The 23,609-nt window shown below is 45.1% G+C and overlaps 1 long non-coding RNA gene across 4 annotated transcripts; it reads right to left on the bottom strand.

The window, feature by feature from the left end:
• Positions 1-2,121: 2,121 nt before the first annotated feature.
• Positions 2,122-22,749, bottom strand: LOC310698365. 4 transcript variants are annotated; one of them, XR_014521457.1, is made up of 3 exons: positions 22,733-22,749; positions 7,128-7,263; positions 2,122-2,373 (listed from the first exon to the last, which is right to left on the bottom strand). It is a non-coding gene; the product is annotated as an uncharacterized lncRNA (long non-coding RNA). The 4 variants fall into 4 exon arrangements; XR_014521458.1 differs by lacking the exon at positions 22,733-22,749 and adding an exon at positions 9,184-9,359; XR_014521459.1 differs by lacking the exon at positions 22,733-22,749 and adding an exon at positions 8,814-9,007.
• Between the last annotated feature and the right edge of the window lie 860 nt (positions 22,750-23,609).

Raw genomic sequence — 23,609 nt, 5'->3', positions numbered from 1 at the left:
TAGCTGCAGATCCCAGTCAGCTGACACCCCCCCTTTTTTCCAAATTTTGCAATTGGGTTTTGCTGCACTTTTGATTATTTGGGGTTGATTCGTTTCATTTACTTGTTATATATAACCTGCGCTACAAGGCACTACTTTGGGCAAAAGATGGCTGCAGCACCTCTGGTTTGCACACTGTCTCAGAGGGAATCTCTCATCTGTGTAGGGGAACATCTCACCTGGCTGCCCCTCTCACGAGGCAGCTTTATTTAGACCCCAGGAATTCCAGCCTCTACACTGGTGTGGTGCCTGCCGTAGATTATGCAATGCAGGTGGCCAGGAGGCATGGATTTACTTTCCTGCCTTCACAAAGGAGGTGATTTAGGGTGAGAGAAGAAGGAGAGGCCTCCCCCAGAAGCTGCTTTTCTCTCCTGGTATGAAAATTACATCAAGCGCCTAATGGGCTGTAGAGTGCTGAAAAGTTCATGAGTCACGTCAGCAAAAAGAGAGAGAAAAAGCTCTTTTGCACGTCATAAATATTTCATCTGAAATATCATTATATTTCCATTATCCTTCTGTCTTCACTACAGGCACAACACCGTTGTTTTCAACACAGTTTGGGGCACCTGGCCATTTCTTCTTCTTCACACCGCACCCAGAAGGAGCAGAAATTCATTAGAACATAGGAAGAGCCCCATGGGCTCAGGCCACTGGCCCAATTAGTCCAGCATCCTGTTGACACAGTGGACAACCAGATGTCCCCCATAGAAAGCCCACAAGCAAGACAGCAACTCTTCAGTTTCTGTTCCCCATCACCTGGTATTCAGAGGTAGACTGCCCTTAGGCCTGGAGGTTCTGCTATCAGAATAGACCTCCATAGGAAAAGCCCTGCAACTGGATCAGGCCAATGGCCCATCTGGTCCAGCTTCTTGTTCTCACAGTGGCCAACCAGGTACCTCAAAGGGAAACCTCCAAGGAGGAACTGAGCAAGGGCACCATTCAGGCCAACTCACATTTTTAATGCAAACCTAATTTGCACTTTGCAAAACAATATGCCAAGCAAAACACAGCTATCCTTCAAAATTTGTACTACAGTAGACGCTCGGGTTGCAATCGTGATCCGTGCAGGATGCACGTTCGCAACCCACAGTGTTCGCAACCTGCGTCTGCGCACGAGTGGGTTGCAATTCAGCGCTTCTGCGCATGCGCAACCGCCGGAAGTAACCCATTCCGGTACTTCCAGGTTTCGGGGGTCCACAACCCGAAAAGACGCAACCTGAAGTGGTTGTAACCCGAGGTATGACTGTGCTCTGAATTTTGCAATGCTTTTCTTCAACCAAATAAGGTGTACCAAAACAATGCATATATTAGCAGAAATTGATTGCAAAAAATGTGCATATTATGCACATTCCTCGAACCCTGTTGGAGATTATGAAGAATTTTTAGCCCATTCCATGTGTGAACTGGTTTACCAACGCCAGGAGGCCCATATTTTGTGAATGACTAGTGCTCAGTTCATATCACCCATGACTTCCATCAACCTGCAAAAAAAGCCTTTCAGAGTTGTTGTATATAACATATTGGCAAAGGCATGACTGGCCTGGATTAAGCAGTGGACGTGGGAGGGGCGATAATTAAATAAAGCCAGCCGGCATACTTAAATTGAGATATCCGTAAAGGGGGCCAAAATTGGCTCATCAGACAGTTTATCTGACTTTCTTTTAAAAACATCACTCACGGCAACAGAGTCAATGTAGAGCCTGGGGCATCACTACTGGGTCTCCCTTTTTTCCTCCCAGTTGTACATCAGATCTCAAATGATTTTTCTATCTTTTCTCTTTTTTCTATAAAATTTTATTGAAGCTTTTTCATACTACAATAAGATTTTTTTTAAAAAGTAATCTAAATAAAAAAAAAGAAAGTAGGGAAATGCAAAGTCCTCTCTCAAAGGTAAATCTTAACCTTTGTCTCACACTGAAAGGGATGGACCCCCTCCTCCAGCTCTCACCTGGGAGCTCCCCTTTCTTCTCCCAGCCTCCCAGCCTAGGAATTCCTCCGTTCTCTGCCTCTCACACAGGGTTCTTCACCGACCAACAATCATCTTCAGTGCTTGAACCCCACTAATGGTTCATGTTACACAAATTTTAAGGTACACAGAAAACCCATCCTTTGCCCTTCAAAAATTAGGAATTTTTAAGGGGCACAGAAAACCAATCCTTCACCCTTCAAAAATTAGGAAATATTCCCTGAAAAAAATAAACACTTTGAGTTCACAGAGCAATCCCGAAGCCTCTTGACTCTCTTAATGACCCAGATATTTTCTCTGCCGTAGAAGGAAGTATCTTGAGAAAACCCTTCCCAGTGGTTCTTTTCACCAGCAAAATCCTTCAAATCCTGTAAAAAACATAAACATCCTGCATGAATAGGGAAGGTCTGTGACCATGGATCTTAGAACTAAGGTATTTGCCATTTCAGAAGAATAGCCCAGGCTGGCCATTATCCGGTATCTTGACAGTCACACTCCCAAATTTCTGTTGTAGATCGCCTCTGTCTGTGATGCCTGTCTGATGCTTTTGGGTGGTCTTTGGCTACAGGGTGGGCAATTTCTAAAGTCTTTTAAAAGTTGTTACATACATTGGTTCTGGGTCCTCCTCACCTCCTTGCAAGTGGAGGTGTGTGGACTCTGTTGCAACAGAAAATAAAGATCTGCCTTTCTTTCCCTTGTTCCTGCCTCCACTCATTCTTCTCTGACCGATAATAAACTTGTAAAAGCCAAGTCCATTTTTTACTTAAATCACCCAGAGCAAAGGACTCGAAGGAAAACAAAGGAAAAGAAAGAATAAAAAGAAGGAAATAATACAAAAAGAAAGAAGAAAGATAAAAAGTATTTCCGATTTTCCACCTGTCAGATTTCAGATGATTTTAACCAGAAAGAAGGAACATGTGGATTTAGACCACCCTCCTTCCCTCACCTTCCAGCCCCCAGTTCTGCCCCATCTATGCTGCTTTTTGGAAGTCTCCCTTTTTAAAATTTTTGGAAAGATTTGATAGGAGTTCCCTCCTGCAGGCTTTGTCTGCCTTCTGCAGGAAAACTCAGGCACAGACATGAAAGGAGTTTCAGTTGAAACAGAAAATAACAAGAGGAAGGAGAGTAAAAAGAAATTCCCTGTGGCATCAGAAATCCAGGAACAGGGAATGGGTGGCAAATCCTTTCCCTGCCCAAATATGAAAGTGTCATATCGTTGGTTTGTCAAGGCTTCTTTAGCTGTGATTTCTGCATTGCAAGGGGTTAAACCAGGTGACCCTTGGTTTCCATTCAAACGCTACAGTTTTTTTATTCTATTATTCTATGACCTCAAGAAGAACGGATAGTGAGCAGGAGAGTGAACCTGGGAGAGAGATGGTGGATGGATTTTTCTGCAATTATTTATTAATGCCTATCTTTCAATTTATTATTTATTTCATTAAATTTATACACTGCTTCACTGTAAAAAAACCAACAATACTATACCCTACATGTGATTTACAAAAAAGCTAAAACAATAAAATAATCATTCAGAAAAATTAACAACAATAATTAAAAAATTTCAAAAAGTTAACAACAGACTAAAAACAGATCAAAAAGTGCATCAATTTTCTAAACATCTGACAGGCTTCTCTAATATTTTAAGCAAGTATCAAAAAGAGTGCAGCAAAGGTGTGTGCCTGGTGTCAGTAGGCCGGGCGTTCCAAAGTGCAGCTGCTGCCGTACTAAAAGATGGAGTTCTTACAATTGCAGAAGGGGTGTTAGGTGGCACCGGTAACAGTGCCAGTTTCCTCCAATTGAAGTGGTCAAGTGGGCATATATGGGGGAAGGCGCTCTCACAGGTAAACTGGCCCCAAGAGAACTAAAGCTGAAAGATCCTTCCATCCTAGAGAAGCAAAACTGGCAGGTCCTTCCATCCCTAGTAATCGGGCAGCAATCTCATAACAACAGCAATTACCAGATTTAGCAAAGGTTTTTCTTTGAATGCTCAAACCCTCCCGGTCAAAGAGCCCTACATTTGTCTTTCAAAAGACAGGTGTTATTTATCGCTGCAGCTAATTGCAATCCCTGCTTAAAAGTGGAGGTCATATATGCAATGGTTGATTCATAACTGACAAACGGAAGTCAATAAGGCAGCAAACAGTTTGCAGCCGTTGGTCTGATTAATGGGCTCTTTCCTCGGTGCCAGCTGCCATCGACAGGCATCTTTTTCTCCTACATGGATAGTGCTTCAATGGTCCCAAAATCCAGCTGATAGGATAGATTTGCTTCTGCCTTCACACAAGGCAATCTATCAAGATTCCCTTCAGGGATTGGAATTAGTGGGTATTTTAATGTTCGGGATGGGGGAGTGTGACCTTTCACAAATAGTGATATAATACTAGTGACATAATACTAGAACTCAGTGGGTTATTCAGTGTTGGAAGATTCAGGACCCATTCAACACCCATTCAGTGCTGAAAAATTCAGGGCAGTCAAAAGGAAAGACATCCGTCTTCACACAGGGCAGAGTTAAACTATGGAATTCACTCCCACAAGAAAAACTGGTGGCAACCAACTTGGATGGCTAAGTTCTACCACGACTGTCAGAGGCAGGTAGGGAGAAAGCTGTTGCACTCAGGCACCATCAGCACATGGACTGATGGTGATTGCTAGCCACGATGGCTGTGCTCTGCCTCTGCAGTTGGAGGCAGTATGCCTCTGAATGCCAGTTGCTGGGCATTCTGTGGTGAAAGTGGACAAGAGAGTTTGTCAACCTCTCTCATAATGCTAGAACCCAGTGGGGGCATCCAGCGAAGCTGAATGTTTGAAAATTCAGGACAGTCGAAAAGAAGGACTTTCTGCACACACAATGCATAGTTAACTTATGAGATTTGCTTCCACGAGGCATAGTGGTGGTCAACAACTTGAGTGCCTTTAAAAGAGGACTGGACAAACTGATGGAGGAGAGAGCCACCAACGGCTACTGGCCATGATGGCTGTACTCCAAATTCAGAGGCAGTATGCCCCTGAATGCCGGCTGCTGGTAGGCACAAGATGGGGGAGTTGCTGTTGCACTCAGGTCCAGGAGATCCTGGCCTTTGGTTCAAATAGTGCAATGACTTTTCTATCCACTTTCTCCATGCCAGGCACCATTTTATGGTAAAGCAGTGTTCATGCAAAGAGACCACCCTGTTGCACTTCCGACAGCTCAGGGAAGCAAGCTGACATTTCTCTCCTGCCCCTCTTTATTTCTCTCCGTCATCCTTCAATTAATGCATTTGCCTCGCCTGTCTGGCCTGACAAGAGGGCCAAAGAAATGCAAGCCCCCAAAGGCCGCTCCCCATCTGAGATGTTTTGATAGGCTGTGACATTTTCAAAACAGGCTGTCTACTGCACAAGGGCCCTTGACAATATCCGGGAAGAGAAAGCAATTCAGAGTACAAAGACGGGTATCGATTCAGGCCGGGAAGTAAACTGGATCTTTCCAAAATAGCTTGGCAGGGCCTCTTGCCTGCCCTGTGCCCTCAACACAAAGGGTTTTTTGGGTGAGCAGAGTCAAGGTTGGGAAATGAAAGACAGGCCTTCGCTTTTGAGGTCTCCCCTCAGGTCGGGGTCCCTTGCCAATCCGGTGCCCCAGCCCACTCTAGCACACACACAAACACACAGGTCACAGCTTACCAAACCCCTGCATAGATTCATCCAAAATCATCCTCATCCAAATCTGTCTGAGACAGCTTTAATGAGGGTCAAAATTGCAGGGAGCATTTGCTACAGTAGAAAAGGGCAAATGTCATCCTAAGAAAGGCACTGAGAAATAAACCAGCACACATAATAAAGCCTTTGTCTTTAATCTGTGGTATGGTTGTGCTTCAGACACTAAATAAAGCTCTCTATTCTATTCATTGAAAGAATAGAATTCTTACAGAGCTGGAAAAGGCTTTATTAGCCATCAGTCAGCAAAGCGAGAACATAAGACCAGTGGTCCATCTACTCCAGCAGCCTGTCTTCATGGTGGCCAACCACATGCCTATCATGGGAAACCTGCAAGCAGGACCCAAGGGCAAGAACACTCTCCCCTCCTGTGGCTTCCAGCAATTTTTGGTTCAGAAGCATTGCTGTCTCTGAAAATGGAGGTAGAGCATAGCCATTGTGGCTAACAACCATTGGTAACCTTCTCTGACTCCATGAATTTAATTGTCTTTTAAAACCACCCACGTTGGTGGCTTGTTACTTGCCTCCTGTAGGAGAGAGCTCCACAGTTTAACCATGTGCTGTGTGAAGAAGCACTTTCTTTTATCTGCGGTTTAAAACTTCAAAATAAACATTGTGGGGTTGGGAAAGGGCTGTAGCTCAGTAGATCCTCTGGTTTGCATGCAGAAGGGTCCCAGGTTAATAAGGCAGTTTCCTATATTCTTTAATTCAGCCCATTATTCAGAACCATGATGACTAAAATATTTATGCATACTAATTTTGAAGCCCAGCAGGGGATGGGCGTCACTATTTGGAGTTTTTTCAAACAAGAATAAATATTGATCTTTCCTGTAGGCACTATGTGCGCAGGGGCCTCAAAGAAGATAAGAGGGGCCCCATTGTGGCTTCAGGAAAGGTAGGCTGGGGCTGCCATGTTGAGTGCGTCAGCTCAGCCCTGCAGAGCAGTGGCACTGCTTGGTTTGACCTTCCTTGAGGCTTCTATAAGACTTTCAATGTACTCCAAAGCCCTTACTTGGATAGTATTAGCAGCACCCACAAAGCCACATAGGTTGGTCTTCTCCAGGGTCATCTCAGGCCATGAATAAAAGTATTCCCCCACCCCCTGCCACCACTCCAAAAAAATAAAGCATTTATTTACTGCCATTATTTGCATGCTGCCCAACTAAAGATCTTGCAATAAATAAAACAATTTGGATTAAAGAATAAGATATAAAACTGTAAAATCAAGGCAGGTGTCAACACTGATGGCATTCTCTTATGGACTGCCAGTAATTACTGTATTGCCAACTGGGCTGACACTGCTATTTTATTCTTTCTGCTTCTTGTGCCTGGAAAGATTCTTTAGTCTGACAAGCACTAATAAAAAATGAAACAGGGGAATCCCCACATGCATGCTCCCATTTACACTTACACTTACATTTACACTTACATTTACACTTGCGTAGGAAGCATCACGGGTGGCACTGTGGGTTAAACCATGGAGTCTAGGGCTTGCTGATCAGGTCGGCGGTTCAAATTCAGGCAACGGGGTGAGCCCCCGTTGCTCAGTCCCAACTCCTGCCAACCTAGCAATTCGAAAGCACACCAAAAAGCGAAAGTAGATAAATAGGTACCACTCCAGCGGAAAGGTAAACAGCGTTTCCATGCGCTGCTCTGGTTCGCCAGAAGCGGCTTAGTCATGCTGGCCACATGACCCGGAAACTGTACGCCGGCTCCCTTGGCCAGTATAGCGAGATGAGCGCCGCAACCCCAGAGTCGGTCACGACTGGACCTAACTGTCAGGGGTCCCTTTACCTTACCTTTAGGAAGCATCACCAAAAACAGATAGGGGTGGAATGGGATGGGGCAGGGGCAGACCAGGGGAATCCCCACTTATGTACATCCTGATGATATGTGCAGTGGTCTGGAATGGATCCCTCATGTAAGTGGGGATTCTGCTGTATCTCACAAGGGAGCGACAGAAAGAATGGGTTGACCAAGGGAGCCGTGGACTCAAAAAAGATGAAAACCACTATGTTAAAGGGATCCTGGAGGTGGTGCTCCTGTCTGGAGTACCTAGTTGATGTCTATTACAGGACTCCCTCACCACTGGTTCGACTCATTGGAGAATCAAAGAGTAGGTGGGCTTGTTGAAACAGGTTATATACTCAGTGCCTAAGCCAAAATCACTTCCTTCTATAATCAATAAAGTTGTGGCCTAATTTGAACTGAAGAACGTTGAAGTAAGTGGTATTTTCAATACATGTTGCAGTGTCTGGGCACGCATGGCGCAGCTCTTTTGCACTCTCAGGCCCTTTGCTAGGAAAGACCAGGTGGCCCAACACCTCCCACCCCCAAACCCAAGATAATTTCCAGACACGTATTTCCACAATGAAGACAAATGAAGGTGTTTTCGTCTGCTGGCGCACCAGTATTGTTCAGCTCTGCCAGTAACGGGGTGAAAATGAGATGCTGCAGCAGCAGACACCTGCTGATTTACAGGCCAAATGCTGCATTTTGCAAACAGATGGGCACTGGGTGGGTGGGTGAGGGAAGGGAAAAAAACACTTTGCATGTTGAACTTTAGCGTAGGCATAGAAGGAATGTAAAGAAACAGATCTATTTAGGAGCAGGAATCTCTGATTATGCAGCTATCTATCAGTATTCAAAGCAATAATAATAATAATATTCCCACATGTGCCTAAAGTGATCCAGATATTATTTTCAGAAAGGCCATTCACTGCTACAGCTGTATGAACAATTTGAATTAAGGCTTAATTATTCTTATTACTTAAACCAATCTCAGTGCATTATTTATCTTCAGATTTTGCACTATATTTTTGTTTGTTTTCATATGCATCATGATCTAGTGCAAATTGTATGCAGTTTGTTTCGTCTGTTGTATTCTTTTATGATTTTGTATGTTACTTTATTATGAACGTTCCAATTTTGGCATTTTATACCTCCTGCTTTGGAAATGTGATTTCACTGCACTTGTTGGTGAGATTTAATTAAAAATATTTTTAAAAGAAAGGCCCTTCACTACATGTCTGATTTGGTAATTGCCCTTGGAACCTAAAGCAAAATGTACACAAGCTCATAAGCATTGCTATTAAACAATGAGAGGAATCAATACTTTAGAAGCTGGGGGTGGGGGAGCTGGGAGGGAGTGCTTGGTTCTTTGTCCTATTGCAATGTATCAACCAGTTTGCAAAGCCAAGCTTCCTGAAGGCCTCAGTCATAGCTCTCAACACAAACACCACTGCTGCAGAAGAAGGAAAAGCTGTGGATCAGACCAACTCCATACAAGGAGGCAGGGGGTGAGAGGGAGAGTTTAAATTCCCATTAATTTCAAGTAAGTTTCAAGTAAATCTTCAGGCACACCCTCACCACAGCAAAGGAGGTTTAATACCACACACATGGGACTTTGGGATCAACTGGTATTCCCCAGTTATTTCACAACAAAACAGATAGTTACCTCCATTGAGCACATTGGATTTACTTACGCCTAAACAAGTCTGAGTTTTCACAGGAAGCAATTAAATCTTCAGTCCTGGATCATGGTTGCTTGAGATTAGGCAGCCCTGTTAAATTACACTGGTCAACAACAAATTTGTTGTCTGTGTTTTTTCAGTTGATTTAGGACGAGTCTGATGCGCTGAATCCCAAAATCACATTGGTTTTGCTCAATCAGGTCAAGTTTTTGAGCTATGGCCATGTCGTTTTTTTACATTTTTGTTCGCTTGTGTGGAGCATTTTAGAAGAAGTTGGTGGGGGTAAAATGCCATGTCGAATAATTATTTTGATTGGAAATGATTATTTTAATGACAAGAAGTATTCAGGTCCGATAGTTCTGGGTGATTATGTCGAAAAGGGATCAGTTTGAAGTCATAAAACCTCGAAATCTTCCATAAATTGCAAAGCATAAAGATGGGGGATCAAAACTAAATTAATCCTGATCTTCAATCAGCACGTCGTCCTGTAGCTCATTGTGATGAGATTCCAGTGCCTATCTTCGGAGAACTCCCTGATATTAATGACGAAGATGCCTCCAGTGTTGAAGGACATGAAGAAGAAGAAGTGGTTCTTGAAGATGATGCTCCACATCCATTTTCCCAAAAGGAGTTGAATGATCTAGTTCGTGACCTCAGCTTGTCAAAGGACTCTGCCGAACTGTTGGCATCCAGATTGAAGGAAAAAAACCTCCTCTCTGACAGTGCTCGCACCAGCTTCTTCCGCAACAGGCATCAAGAGTACCTCCGTTTTTTCTCGGAAGAGAAGGACTTGGTGTACTGTGCAGATACTGCGCAGCTTCTGCTCTAGCTTGGAGTGCCACAGTACGAACCCAAAGATTGGAGACTGTTCATTGACAGCAGCAAGCGACCACTGAAATGTGTTCTGCTACACAATGGTAACCAGTTTGCCTGGCTCACTCGAGTACACTGAAGGAGAATTATGAAGCGGTGAAGTATGTGCTGGAGAAAATTGGTTATGATCAGCATAAGTGGTTTATTTGTGTTGACCTGAAGATGGTGAACTTTTTGTTGGGACAACAGTCTGGCTTCACCAAGTACCCATGTTTTCTGTGCATGTGGGATAGTAGGGACCGTGCTCAGCATTACATGAAGAAGGACTGGCCTGTGCGGGAGGACTTGGTGCCTTGCAAAAAAAGGAACGTCATCAATGACCCTCTGGTGGACAGAGACAGAATACTCTTCCCACCGCTGCACATCAAGCTCGGCTTAATCAAGCAGTTCACCAAGGCTCTGGACAAGGATGGTGACTGCTTCACTTACTTGTGCCAGGCTTTTCCAGGATTGACCATGGAGAAGTTGAAAGCTGGCATCTTTGACGGTCCTCAGATCCATCAGCTCATCAGAGATCCAGAGTTTGGAAACTCAATGAACGAAGTGGAACTGGAAGCGTGGAAGGCATTTGTTCTGGTAGTGAAGAACTTTCTTGGCAACAATAAGGCCAGAAACTATGCAGAACTTGTCAACAACATGCTGGCTGCTTTCAGAAACCTGGGCTGCAACATGAGCGTCAAGATGCACTACCTATTTTCACATATGGACCGGTTTCCTGAGAACCTGGGTTCAATGAGTGACGAGCAGGGAGAGAGATTGCATCAGGACATGAAAGAGATGGAGACCAGGTATCAGGGTTGCTGGGACGCAGTCATGATGGCTGACTACTGTTGGACTCTGAAGAGAGACCTCCCTGCCGCTGAGCATTCCAGGAGTTCCAAGAAACGGAAGTTCAAGCCCTGAAGTTTGAAGAATGGTGAAGCAACATACAATTTACATGTACTTACCTTTATCAATGCCCACCATTCAGTTTACAGTAAACCTGACCTGATGGAGAGAAACGGATGCCATTTCCTGATTCAGCAGTGCAAAAATACCCTAAATCAGTTGTAGAAATCTAGACAACATTCAAAAAGTAAAAAATTGTTGCTCAGTGTTAGCAATGCTGATGTTGGCTTCTGGTTCCCAGTTCTGTATTTGCATGGCTGGTCAAAACCTCGCTCAGTCAGCAAACTTTCTCTTTTAAAGAACTAAAGTTTATACGTCCCTGAAATAAGCTTTAATTTCTCCCCTAATAAACCTTGTCTTGTTAATGCTTTTGACAACGATAACCTTTTCTGACTGGAAAACATTTCACCAGGAATTTCCTGATTAGCCTTAGTAGGTATATATTCAAGTTAGGTCTTGGCATGTTTAAGGCACTACTATTATATCTTATATTTTGTAATGGTTTCAGCTAGACAACATAAATAAGCAATAACTATTGCATCACTTTGAACCATCAATACTTCCCCCAACGCATCCTGGAAGCTGTAGTTTATTAAGGGTGCTGAGAACTGGAGGGAGGCCCCTATTCCCATCCCAGAGCTACATTTCCCAGAGTGGTTTTAAGAACCAACCCCTCTTCACAGGGAAGCCTGGGAATTGTACTTCTGGGAAGAGAATGGGGTATCCTAACAACCTTTAGCATCCTTAGCAAACTACAATTCTCAGGGTTCTTTGGAGGGAAGCCATGTCTGTTTAAGAGTGGTCTAAGAGTGCTTTCAGTGGTGCAGATGGGATCCAGATGAACAGGCAAATAAATCCAAGCACGCTGGCACAGCAACCCTCAAGCAGATCATGCTTTCCAGCCAATGCAGAACTGCTTAGCCTGGCTGTGTGCCGAAAATGGCAAAGTGTGCCACTACTGGGTTTTATACTCCAGGCTCCGAGGCTTATAGCAGCAACTCTGCTACTCATCCTTCCTCCCTGCTGCCTGACCACCATGACCGTTTTCCTGTGTCCTGCGTCCAAAGAGTCTCCCAACAAGAGCAGCTGTGCCTGTCAACTGTGCCCACCCATCACCATCCCACACAAGGGCAGGAAGAGTTGTGCAATCCCAGAGACCCTCCAGCGGGCAGACTCCAAAGGAAGGTGGTGCTTAGGGAGCTGTGCTCCTTAGCACTAATCAATGCATATTTTAAAAAGAAAAAGAAACGTGGTTGGGGCCATGGGAAGCCTTGACAATCTATCAAGTGGCTGCAACTTCAGGGAGTGGAGATGTTTTTGTGTGTCTTTAACCAGAAATAGAAGAGGGATCCATTCGTTTAAGAACATAAGAAGTTCCTGCTGGATCAGGCCAATGGTCAATCAAGTCCACCATCCTCTTCTCACAGTGGCCCACCAGATGCCTATGGGAAATCTGCAAGCAGGATTGGGCACAAGAGCCCTCTCCAATCCTGCAGTTTCCAGCAAGTGGTACTCAGAAGCATTACTGCCTCTGACCACAGAGGCAGAGCATAGCCATTTGGGCTAGTAGCCATTGGGAGTCTCCTCCTCCTCCATGAATCTATCTAATCCCCCTTTAAAGCCATCAAAGTTGGCAGCCATCACTGTCTCCTGTGGGAGGGAGTTCCACAGTTTAACTATGTGTTACGTGAGGAAGGGCTTTAGCCGTCTGGAATTTTCTAACATTCAGCTTCATTGAAAGTCCACAAGTTCCAGGTTATGCCGTGTTTGATTTTATAATTTTATAAGCTTGTTAATCATCATCATCAAATTGGATGGGTTTGAAGGGAGTTTAGACAAATTCATGATGGGGAATAAGGCTATCAGTGGTCACTAGCCATGACAGTTATGTTCTTCCTCCACTGTCAGAGGCAGTATGCATCTGAATACCACTTGCTGGGAATAACAAATGGGGAGAGTTCCTGTTGCGCTCAAGTCCTGATTGTAGGTTTCCCATTTGTAGGTTTGGCCACTGTGAGAACAGGATGCTACACTAGATGGGCCCCTTTTGGCCTCATCCAGGAGGGCTCTCCTTATGCTCTTAATGCCTGGAAGGCACAATGTTGGTTAACTCTTTCCTAGGGAATTAGTAGCACCTCTGACATTAAGGTAAAGGTAAAGGGACCCCGGACCATCAGGTCCAGTCGTGACCGACTCCGGGGTTGCGGCGCTCATCTCGCTCTATAAGCCGAGGGAGCCAGCGTTTGTCCTCAGACAGCTTCCGGGTCATGTGGCCAGCATGACTAAGCTGCTTCTGGAGAACCAGAGCAGCACACGGAAACGCCGTTTACCTTCCTGCCGGAGTGGTACCTATTTATCTACTTGCACATGACGTGCTTTCGAACTGCTAGGTTGGCAGGAGCAGGGACCGAGCAACGGGAGCTCACCCCGTCACGGGGGACCTCTGACATTAAGAGACCTTAAAGGCTGTCTTAACTGCCTGGACACCCACCCCATACTGGCCTGCCTTCTGGCAGAGTTTGGTACAAAAGAGCCTGGTTTCAAATCACCACTCACTGAGAGGCCTCCAGGAGTCAGCAATGCTGTACTCTCCCTATATTGTTGAGCTCAAAGACCAGGAGACACAGTCGGCAGCCCAGGCTGAGATCTCCCCTGTTTTTCTCCCATTTTTGTTGTGAGAGCCAAAAAAGATTCTAGCCTCCCAACACTCATAGATTTTGGATCAGAGCCAGTGAGATATTCCCCCCACCCACCGCCTGCCTTGAATGTCTAGTGTTGGTTATTCTCTGTCTCAGATTCAGATCACTGTATTCTCTCTCTCTCTCTCTCTCTCTCTCTCTCTCTCTCTCTCTCTAGCTTCTTCTTGTTAATATCACCACAAATCAATTTGAAATCACGGCCTGCTGTCTGCCTAATATTTCTAAATAATTTATGATCAAGGACCTAATTCTCTTGAGATGCCACCAGCGTTAAAGGAAATTCTGCATTCAGATCATGTTCCTAGTTGGAAGGAGTCAACTCCACGCAAGCTCTTTTGATTTGTTCTTGCCGGTATGGGATTTGTGAATTTTTTTTAGAGTGGAGCATTCTCCCTCCTTTAAAAAATTGAGTTATTTCCCTCTCTCCCTCCAACTGAAGAATAAGTTGTTATCACTGCAGCTCCTGCTGTAGACAGCCTGTTCCATATTGATGCTTTGGGATGTAGCAATACGCTAATGTCGTACAGAAATTAAAGTGTTTACTGTGCATTTTTTGTTCAAGCTCCATTCATCACCAGCTTTAAATTTCCATCTCATGCCAGTTACTCTGGTGGAACAGCATTGGCATAAACTGTGAAAACAATGCTGAGAGAGAGAGAGAGAGAGAGAGAGAGAGAGAGAGCAGACATTGTGCAGTGCTATAAATAGTGCTTACCACTGGCTTATAATATTACAATGATGGGAAATTTTTAGGCTAGCCCAACACTGCAATAATCTTCGTGCTGACTTTTCCCCTAAACCCCTCAGCTGAAGGAGCTTATCTCAGGCACTGCAAATTGTACCTGATTCTAACTGGAAGGGCTGCAGGGTTGTTGTTGCCATCTATCTGTCTCGGAAGACCATGAAGGAGTGTGCTTTTGGGGCGTGAGGTCAAACTGCTGGAAGGTTGCAGCACCTGCTGTGGCTGCAGAGACTGATATGGGAGAGACATGTTTTGTTGCCACTGGGGCAGTTGAAGGCATCCAGTTGTGCTGCTGCAGATGCACCGAGGCGTTTCTTCTCTCTGCACTCTTCCCAACGGTCATTCCTCCTCTTGTCACTGCTACTGATGCATGACCTGATGGACTGCCTCCAGCATTCCCACATGGCAGCGTTGATGTTGCCAGCCCTCATGTCACGTTTGCAGACATCTTTGTAACACAGAGTTGAATTTGTCCAATCTGCTTTTAAATTCGGTAGAAGGCTATTGACAGCTATTAGCCATGATGGCTATGCTCTGCCTCCATGGTCGGAGACAGTAATATGAATGTCAGCTGCTGGAAACCACTGGAGGGGAGAGCGGCTACTGTTGCACTTGGGTCCTGCTCATGGGCTTCCCATTGGGGCATCTGGCTGGCCACTGTAAGGACAGGATGCTGGACTAGATGGGCCCCCTTTGGCCTGATCTGGGAGGGCTCTCCATATGGGCATCTACTATGATAGGAGAACCTGCAGGGACAGCCTAGCTCTGAATGCCAGCTGATGGGAAACAAGAGCTGGTCAGATACTGTTGCACTCAGGTCCTCCTTGTGGGCTTCCCATTGGGGCATCTGGCTGGACACTGTGAGAACAGGAGGCTGGACTAGATGGGCTGGCTCCCTCTGATCTGATCTAGCATGGCTATATTTTTCTTCTTAAGAGCACAAGGAATGAAAAATACAATTGAATAGAAATTAAAATTCAGCATATCAAAAAAAGAAGAGGTACAAATTGGGTTGTGGCATTCACAATCCCTGAGGGAAATGATCATTATTAGTATTGGTGGGCGATAAGATTTGTGTTGTTTGTAAGTCTCCGGCTCATGTCTTCAAAGAGGCTCTCTTGAGATATCCTGGCTTGAAGCTGAAGAGTCACTAAGAATTCCAAATAGGGGCATATTTTACTGGAGGCATTTGAACATTTGGGGCATCACAGAATCACAGAATTGTATGTAGAGTTGGAAAGGACACAAAGGGTCATCGATTCCACCCCCCTGCAATGCAGGAATCACAGCTAAAGAATCCCTGACAGATGGTTATCCAACCTCCAAGGAAGAAGAGTCCACCACCTTCTGAGGGAGTCCACTCTACTATCAAACAGCTCTTCCCATCATATTCTTCTATTGATATACAAGTAGTCATTTCTAGCTTTGCACACACACATACAAATTAGTACACACAAATTTTACGACAAAAACCTCTGACCCCTTTCTCTGACTCCCCCACCCCTGAGATTTGTAAGTAGCTCCCATACACCCTTGCTCAGTCTTAATACAGCTACCAATTCTGGAGCAGGAGAATTAAGGAGTCAAGAGCCCATTGGGTAGTTAATTCCTGCTCACTTCTGAAGTTATAAAAAGTGATTAATGGGTTGGAGCAGCTACTTTTCAAGGAGAGGTTAAATGTCTGGGGGTTTTTAGTTGAGAAAGGAGCATTACCAGGGCAGGAATGTGAAGGAAGTTTATGAAATTATGAACACCACAGACTCAGTCTGGAGGGAAAGGATTTTCATTCTCATATAATATTAGAAAGCCCAACTGAGAGGCTTGTTGGTTGGTTCACGACAAGCTAAAATAACGTATTCCTTCAAGCAACAAGTTGTTTATTCATTTATTCATTTCATATACTGTAATTTATACACTACTTGATTGTTTAAAAAACTTGAAGCAGTTTACAAAAATAATAAAGCAACAAAATTATAATACACTCAGAAAATCAAAACCAGCAATAAACTAATAACACAAGCATTCCAGATATCTGGGCAAAACAATATGTTTTTTCCACTCACCAAAGGGAGTACAGAGGAGCCTGCTTGATGTCACGAAGCAGGGAGTTCCAAATTGTGGATGCCACCACACTAAAAGATTGATTTCTGACAAATGCAGAACAGGTTTTATGTGGAATCCGTAGAAGTGCCAGTTGCTCCAAATGAAGTGGTTGAGTGGATGTAGACTCCCTTGCCTGAAACCCTGGAGAATCACCACTGCCAGTCAATGCAGATGATGCAGAGTTAGTTTGAACAGTGGTCTGACTTGGTATAATGCACCTTTCTATATCTCTGTTTAATTCAGTCCTTCATTCAGAACCATGAGGACTAGAATCTTACTTAATTTTTTTCAGGGAAGGGCTGCAGCTCAGTAGTATAGATCACCTGCTTTGCAGACAGAAGGTCCCAGGTTCAATCCCCAAAGGCATTTCCAGGTAGGCTTGGAAATGAAACCCTGCCTGAAACCCTGGAGGGCTACTGCCAGCTAGTGTCAACAGCACTGACATAGTTGGACCAATTGGCCTTGCTCCGGGCAAGGCAGCTTTCTGTGAGTTTTGCCCCAAAAGTACCTTGGGCATGTCCTCATTTGCTCCTCTGGGGAGGAGGCAATGCTGGACTAGATCAGCCCTCTTAGGCCTGATCCAGCAGGCCCTTCTAATGTTCTCACACATCACATCAGGATATACACAGCACTGGCTCACAAGCCCCTGCATATCCTAGCAACCGTCTGAACCTCTTGATCTTGAGAAAACTGGAAGATACTGCTGGATTGCAACACACATTTTAGCGCATTCGAGATGCATGCATTGCCGCTGTCAACCTCTCCACTTGCCAAAATGAAGAGGAATGGGCTCAAAATAGCAGACCTGGGTCTCCTTGAAGTGCCGGGAGGTGCATTCTCTGTTTGCAAATGCAAAGTAAAGCAATTGCCTGCCTGTCTGCGGATGGCACGGACGTCATGAGATCTGAGCGTACAAGATGATGAAGCAGAAGACAAATGGGGCAGGTGTTTGATTTTTTATTTTTTTGCAGCTGTGACTTCAGTTCTATCCTAAACAATGTGCAAGTTGTACCCTCTATTACAGCCCTGTAGTCTGGGGTGGGGGTGTTGCACTGATCAATGAGAGTGACACATATGGATTAGAGAGCTGTTTCTATCACACAAATCCATCTCTGACCCTTTTTTGAGAGGCAGAGAGTTGCATCTGTAAGCAGCATCAGACCAGTTGGTGGGGCAGCACCCCATTTGGATCAGCCTCCGCTGGTAGGGCAAAAGCCAGAGAGCCTATCAGTAGGTGGCACCAGAGCCAATGACAGGCAGAGGCAACTAATAATTGTTTTACCCAGTCCTCTTCCTTGCTGAATTCCGCAAAGAACATAAGGGGAACCCTGCTGGATCAGGCCAATGGCCAATCCAGTCCAGCATTTTGTTCTCACAGTGGTCAACCAAATGCCTATGGAAAACACACAAGCAGGACCTGAGTACAGAAGCTCTCTCGCCTTTTGAAGGCTTCTAGCAACTGGTGTTCAGAAGCATTGTTGCCTCTGTGGAGGCAGAACACAGCCATCATGGCTAGTAGCCAGTGATAGTCCTCCATGAATTTGTTCAAATTAATGGCCATCACTGCCTCCTGCAGAAGTGAGTTCCACAGTTTAACTATGTGCTATATGAAGAGGTACATCTTTTCATCTGCCCTGAGTATTCCAGTGTTCGGCTTCATTGGATGACCACGAGTTCGAGAGAGGGAGAAACCCTTTTCTCTTCCCACTTTCTCCATGCCACACATAATTTTATAAACTTCTGTCATGTCACCTCTTACTTGCCTTTTCTCTAAACTGAAAAGTCACAAATGCGGCAAACTTTCCTCATAGGGAAGTCGCTCCATTCTCCACCACCACCACCTTGGTCATTTTGGTGGCCCTTTTCTGAAACGTTTACAGATCTACAGTCCCCTGATTGAGGTGAGGCACCCAGAACTGCACACAGTAATCCAAATGTGGTTGCCCCATAGATTTATGTAATGGTAGTTATATTTTCGATTCCTTCCCTAATGATCCCTAGCATGGAGTTTGCATTTTTCATGGCTGCTGCACACTGAGTTGACAGGCAGCATCGCCACCCCCTGGACCGGTCGTTGTAAGTAAGAAGGATGGCAGGTAGTGCTGGCTGGGGTTGCTGAGACAGTGCTTCTTTGTGCCCTAATGGTGGCCTGCACCACAAGAAGGATAAGAGATAAGGGTGGAAGGAAGAAAGCAGGGGCGGGGACCAGGGGGGGGATTGACAGATGGGGTGCAGAGAAAAGTAGGTGGGAGGGGAAAGCGGAGAAAGGAAGAAAGGGGGAAGATTCAGGAACGAGGAAAGTGGGTCACTTCCCAGGAGCATTTGAGACTTCCCTCCATGGTGAGCTGCAGCAGCAGCAGCACAGGAGGGAGCCGGGAGCAACAGCTGAGTTGCCACCTTGCCTTTCAATTAATTAAAGCTTAAGAAGAGGAAAAAGAAAGACCCACACAAACACATCGGCCCACTGGCCACCTGTCTTCCTAGTTAGGGATGGGGGAGGAATCCTGTTCGGTTTGCCTTTTAACGCCAACCTCCCTCTTTTGCACTTCCCACAGAGAATGCACGAAAGGCAGCCAACCCTTTGAAATCTCTGAATTTTGCAATGCAGCTCTCCAGCCAAATGATGTGTTACCCAAATGCACTGTGTTAGGGAAGCCTTGGGGGGACCTTGCGCATGGCAGAGCCCCATGTGGCCCTCCAAAACTCTCAGACTGGCCCTTGTGTCCCACCCTTTTGCTCCAGCCTGCTTCCCTCACTAGCCCTGCTCTGCACCCTCCAAAGGATGACTTAAGGAACTGCTTGATAGTGGAACTGGCTACTTTGGAAGGTGATGGACTCTCCTCCATTGGAGGTCTTTCAACAGACATTGGATGGCTGTCTGTCTGGCATTCTTTTGTTGTGATTCCTGCATTGCAGGACATTAGACTAGATTGCCCTTGAGTCCCTTACAACTCTATAACTCTTCAATTCTAAGATCTGTCATGTGTTGTTTCTTGCAGCAGCCATTGGACTCAGCCATTATCCTCCAGAAGGATTTTTTAGTCCAAAGGCAGAGGAGTAATTTACAATTTGGCCTTCAGGTCGCCCTATAAGCCAGGCTCCCACTGTCCCCAGATGGGTACACGCCGCTTTGCCTGCCACGTCTCAGCAGCCCGCCCCACTGATCAAGTCCTTTTGCATCTGTGATTAAAACTGCTTTAAATGAGCAAGACAGAGACGCGTGAAGAAACTAATGCCTCATTGCGAGAGGGCGACAGCGTTGATTTACATTATTCCCCTTGAATGCTTTTAATCAGGCCTCGCGAGCAGGCGCCAGTGCAAAGGGAGCTGGTTAGCCACCTTAACTTAGACATGGGTTTCTCAAAATAAATACAAAAGTTTGAATCCTTACTTAGCCCTGAAGCTCACCAAATGACCTTGGACCTTTCAGCCTAACCAACCTCACAGGATTGTTGTGGCTGTGAAATGAGGAGGGAAGGGGAAACATCCTTGGGCTCCATGGAGAAAAAGCTGGGATATAAATGCAACAAACGAACAAATGAACGAACAAGAAATGTATTGCAAAACATAATGTATTGCAAACCACAGATCATGCAGCCGGATCCTGGCTTTCAGGGCTGGTCCCATTGTACATGACGACCCAAAGTAACCTTTGATGAGGAAGGAAGGAAGGAAGGAAGGAAGGAAGGAAGGAAGGAAGGAAGGAAGGAAGGAAGGAAATAAGGGAAGGGGGGAGGGATCTGAAAATCTCTTCAAACCAGAGGATGGCTTTTAAGGTTCTTTGTGTGAGGAAACAAGCAAATGCACGAAGCATGCCTCCATGCCCCCCTGGAGACCAGTGCAAAATAAAGCAGCTTATGCCAGAAATGGGGGCAAGCAGCTGGAGGGTTCCTGCATGAAATATTGAGAGCCTGAGACTCACTGGAGGAGGCTGCGCGACTGAGCACCTCATAAATAAAGCATCCAACTAACCCGTTTGCAGGCAGTGATGTCTACCAGGGAAGGGTTTGGGGACTCAGCACAAGATCTATTTGTGTGCGCAAATGTGCAGGATCTATGTTTATACATATACACACATGTCGCTCCCTAATAGTGTTTGCTAAAAACGTAACAATCCATTTATTGCAGCCTCTAAAAAGCTCTCTGTCAACCTGCTAAGGTGTCTCAAGGTCGCTTTTTACTGGTGGGAATATAAACTGCTGCAATATTTTTGAAGTATGATTTTGACAGATTTTTTTAAAACTATTGTTTGTTGTCCATGATTAATTTTGATGCATGATTGTGACAGCTCAAATAGTAATTGCAGTTCGATCGAAAACAGCCCAAAATCTGACACTGTGTCGACACTTGGTGCCACCAACTCTGGAATGTTACTATACTGGAGAAAATTACACATAATTTGAGATTTCGACAAGGACTAAAACCAGACACTGTTTATATGATTTTATCACATATACAGCAGAACCATCATTTTCAAGCTAAGCCTCATCACAAGCCTGGCAAATCTACAGTTCTAGAATTCTATTATTCTAAGACTTGATAATCAGATCATGCTGGTAGTCTTTACTTGGACTTTGTTATTTTAACCCATGTACTGAATCTATTTTAGTACCTATTTTATGGTTTTGTTTTTCATTTTTAATTATTATCTGTTATAACTGTTCTCACTGTTTTATATACATTATTTTAAAAACTTAAAAAAATTACACCCCTACCCCCACCAAAAAGGTTGTTCTGCATGTTAAAATAATTGAAGATTGTGTGAAAGGGGTGGCTTCCAGGATACCTGGAGAAGGGAGTGGTTCAGATCATGTCAAGGAAGAAACCCAAAGTCTCTCTGGAATTCGGGGGGGGGAGAGAGAGAGCCTTTTAAGGGAACACCTGCATGCTAATTTTGCATGTAGCACTGAGCCAAAAATCCGTCCTCCAAACTGCTCAAAGGTTTTATCCACCTACCCCTATTTACATATTTATTTTATGAAATTGATATAGCACTTGATGGTAAAGGAAAACTTCATGGTTATTTGCAAAAAGAATAAATAGGGTAGAATGACAAGAAAAAACAAAAGCCGCTATTCAACAGCAGGATACAGGCTACAAGTGACGGCACAGAAGCACAAATCTGTAGAGTTCGAAGGGACCCAAAGGGTCATCTGGTCCAACCCCTTGCAATGTATGAATGGTAGACTGGTAAAACAGAAGAAAAGATCACCCAGTGAGCTTCATGGCCATGTGGGAGGTTTCCAACACTTGAATCACTACACTACACTGGCAAAAGATGCCTCATCTGCTCACTGTATATCCATCCATTCAATAAGTGACTGGTATACATACACACATACACATAATATATCATCATTAAGATAGCTAAATACCATTTTTGGTCTCCCTTACTGTGAAAAGGAGGTGGGGAGAAGAAGGGAAGATTTGTCTGCAAAATGAAAACCTTGCCAGCCACGGAGTGAAATATAATTCAAATAGCTCCTGGCAGGTGTTCTAACACTGATAGATGACTTAGAGAGAAAGGAGCTATCTATACAGCTGGCATGGATCTCATATTGTGGTGGAAAACTGCAGGGGCCACAGGGAGTCAGATGCCCCCCTCCGCTGTGCAGGCACTGCCAGACCAATGCAGCCCAACTTTTCCTACCAAGTGGACCACAAGAGTACTTCAAGACCCCCTCCCTCCAGCCCTCGCCCTGCCTTCCCCAAGTCAGATAACTGAGGCACCGGGCTTTGAGAAGGAGGCACAAGTCTCAGGCAGGGTGAAGAGCCCTGTCATCTCCTTCCCAAAGTTGGGAAAGCGCTAACTAGGCTTTGGGAAGGAGGCCGGAGGAACCGAGGACGCTGTCAGAGCCCTCCTACCTCCTTTCCAAAGCTAAGCACCTCACTTACCTGGCTTTGGGAAGGCAGCGTGAGGAATGCAGAGGAGGGCATCAAATCTTTCTGAGGGCTGCCAAAAAACGTCCTTGGACCATGTTTTGGACCACCCTGTGTTAGGACAGTCCCCATGCTTCCCAAACGATTCAATTCCCCTCTCCAAGTTAATACAGGAGGTTTGATATGTTTGCCATAGAATCATAGAAGTGTAGACTTGGAAGGTAACCCTGAGGGTCATCTAGCCCAACCCCCTGCGATACTGGAATTCCAATTAAAGCATCCATGACAGATGGTCATCCAACCTGCTTGAAACCTTCAAGGAAGGACAGCCCACCATCTCCCGAAGGAGTCTGTTTCAATATTGAATAGCTCTTACCGTCCAAAACGTTCTTCTATGGAAGCCGCCCAGAGTGGCTGGGGAGGCCCAGCCAGATGGGCGGGGTATAAATAATAAATTATTATTATTATTATTATTATTATTATTATTATTATTATTATTATTAGTTGGAATCTCCTTTCTTGTAACTTGAATCCATTGGTAGGAACTTGAATCAGGTCCTACCATCTGAAGGAGAAGAAAACAAGCCTGCTCCATCTTCTTCCATGTAACAGTTCTTTATATATTTGAAGGTGGATATCAAATCACCAAGGGACGCGGGTGGCGCTGTGGGTTAAACCACAGAGCGTAGGACTTGCCAATCAGAAGGTCAGCGGTTCGAATCCCCGCAATGGGATGAGTTCCTGTTGCTCGGTCCCTGCTCCTGCCAACCTAGCAGTTCGAAAGCACATCAAAGTGCAAGTAGATAAATAGGTACCGCTCCAGCGGGAAGGTAAACGGCGTTTCCATGCGCTGCTCTGGTTTGCCAGAAGTGGCTTAGTCATGCTGGCCACATGGCCCGGAAGCTGTACGCCGGCTCCCTCGGCCAATAAAGCGAGATGAGTGCCACAACCCCAGAGTTGGCCATGACTGGACCTAATGGTCAGGGGTCCCTTTACCTTTACCTATCAAATCACCTCTCAGTCTCCACTTGTCCAGGATAATAATACCCAACTCCCACAACCATTCCTCATAAGGCTTATCTTGGTCGCCCTCCTCTGCACATGTTCCAGCTTGTCAATATCCTTCTTAGTGGCCCCCAGAACAGGACACAGTATTCCAGGTGCACTAAAGGAGTTTGCAGATGTCCTCTCAGAACCTCCGTCTATAATCTTGGAGAATTCATGGAGAACAGGTGTGGTCCTTGCAGACTAGA

Source organism: Podarcis liolepis (assembly GCF_965112155.1).
Source record: "Podarcis liolepis genome assembly, chromosome: Z".
Lineage (NCBI taxonomy): Eukaryota > Metazoa > Chordata > Lepidosauria > Squamata > Lacertidae > Podarcis > Podarcis liolepis.
This window is presented reverse-complemented; position numbering and strand designations above follow the sequence as displayed.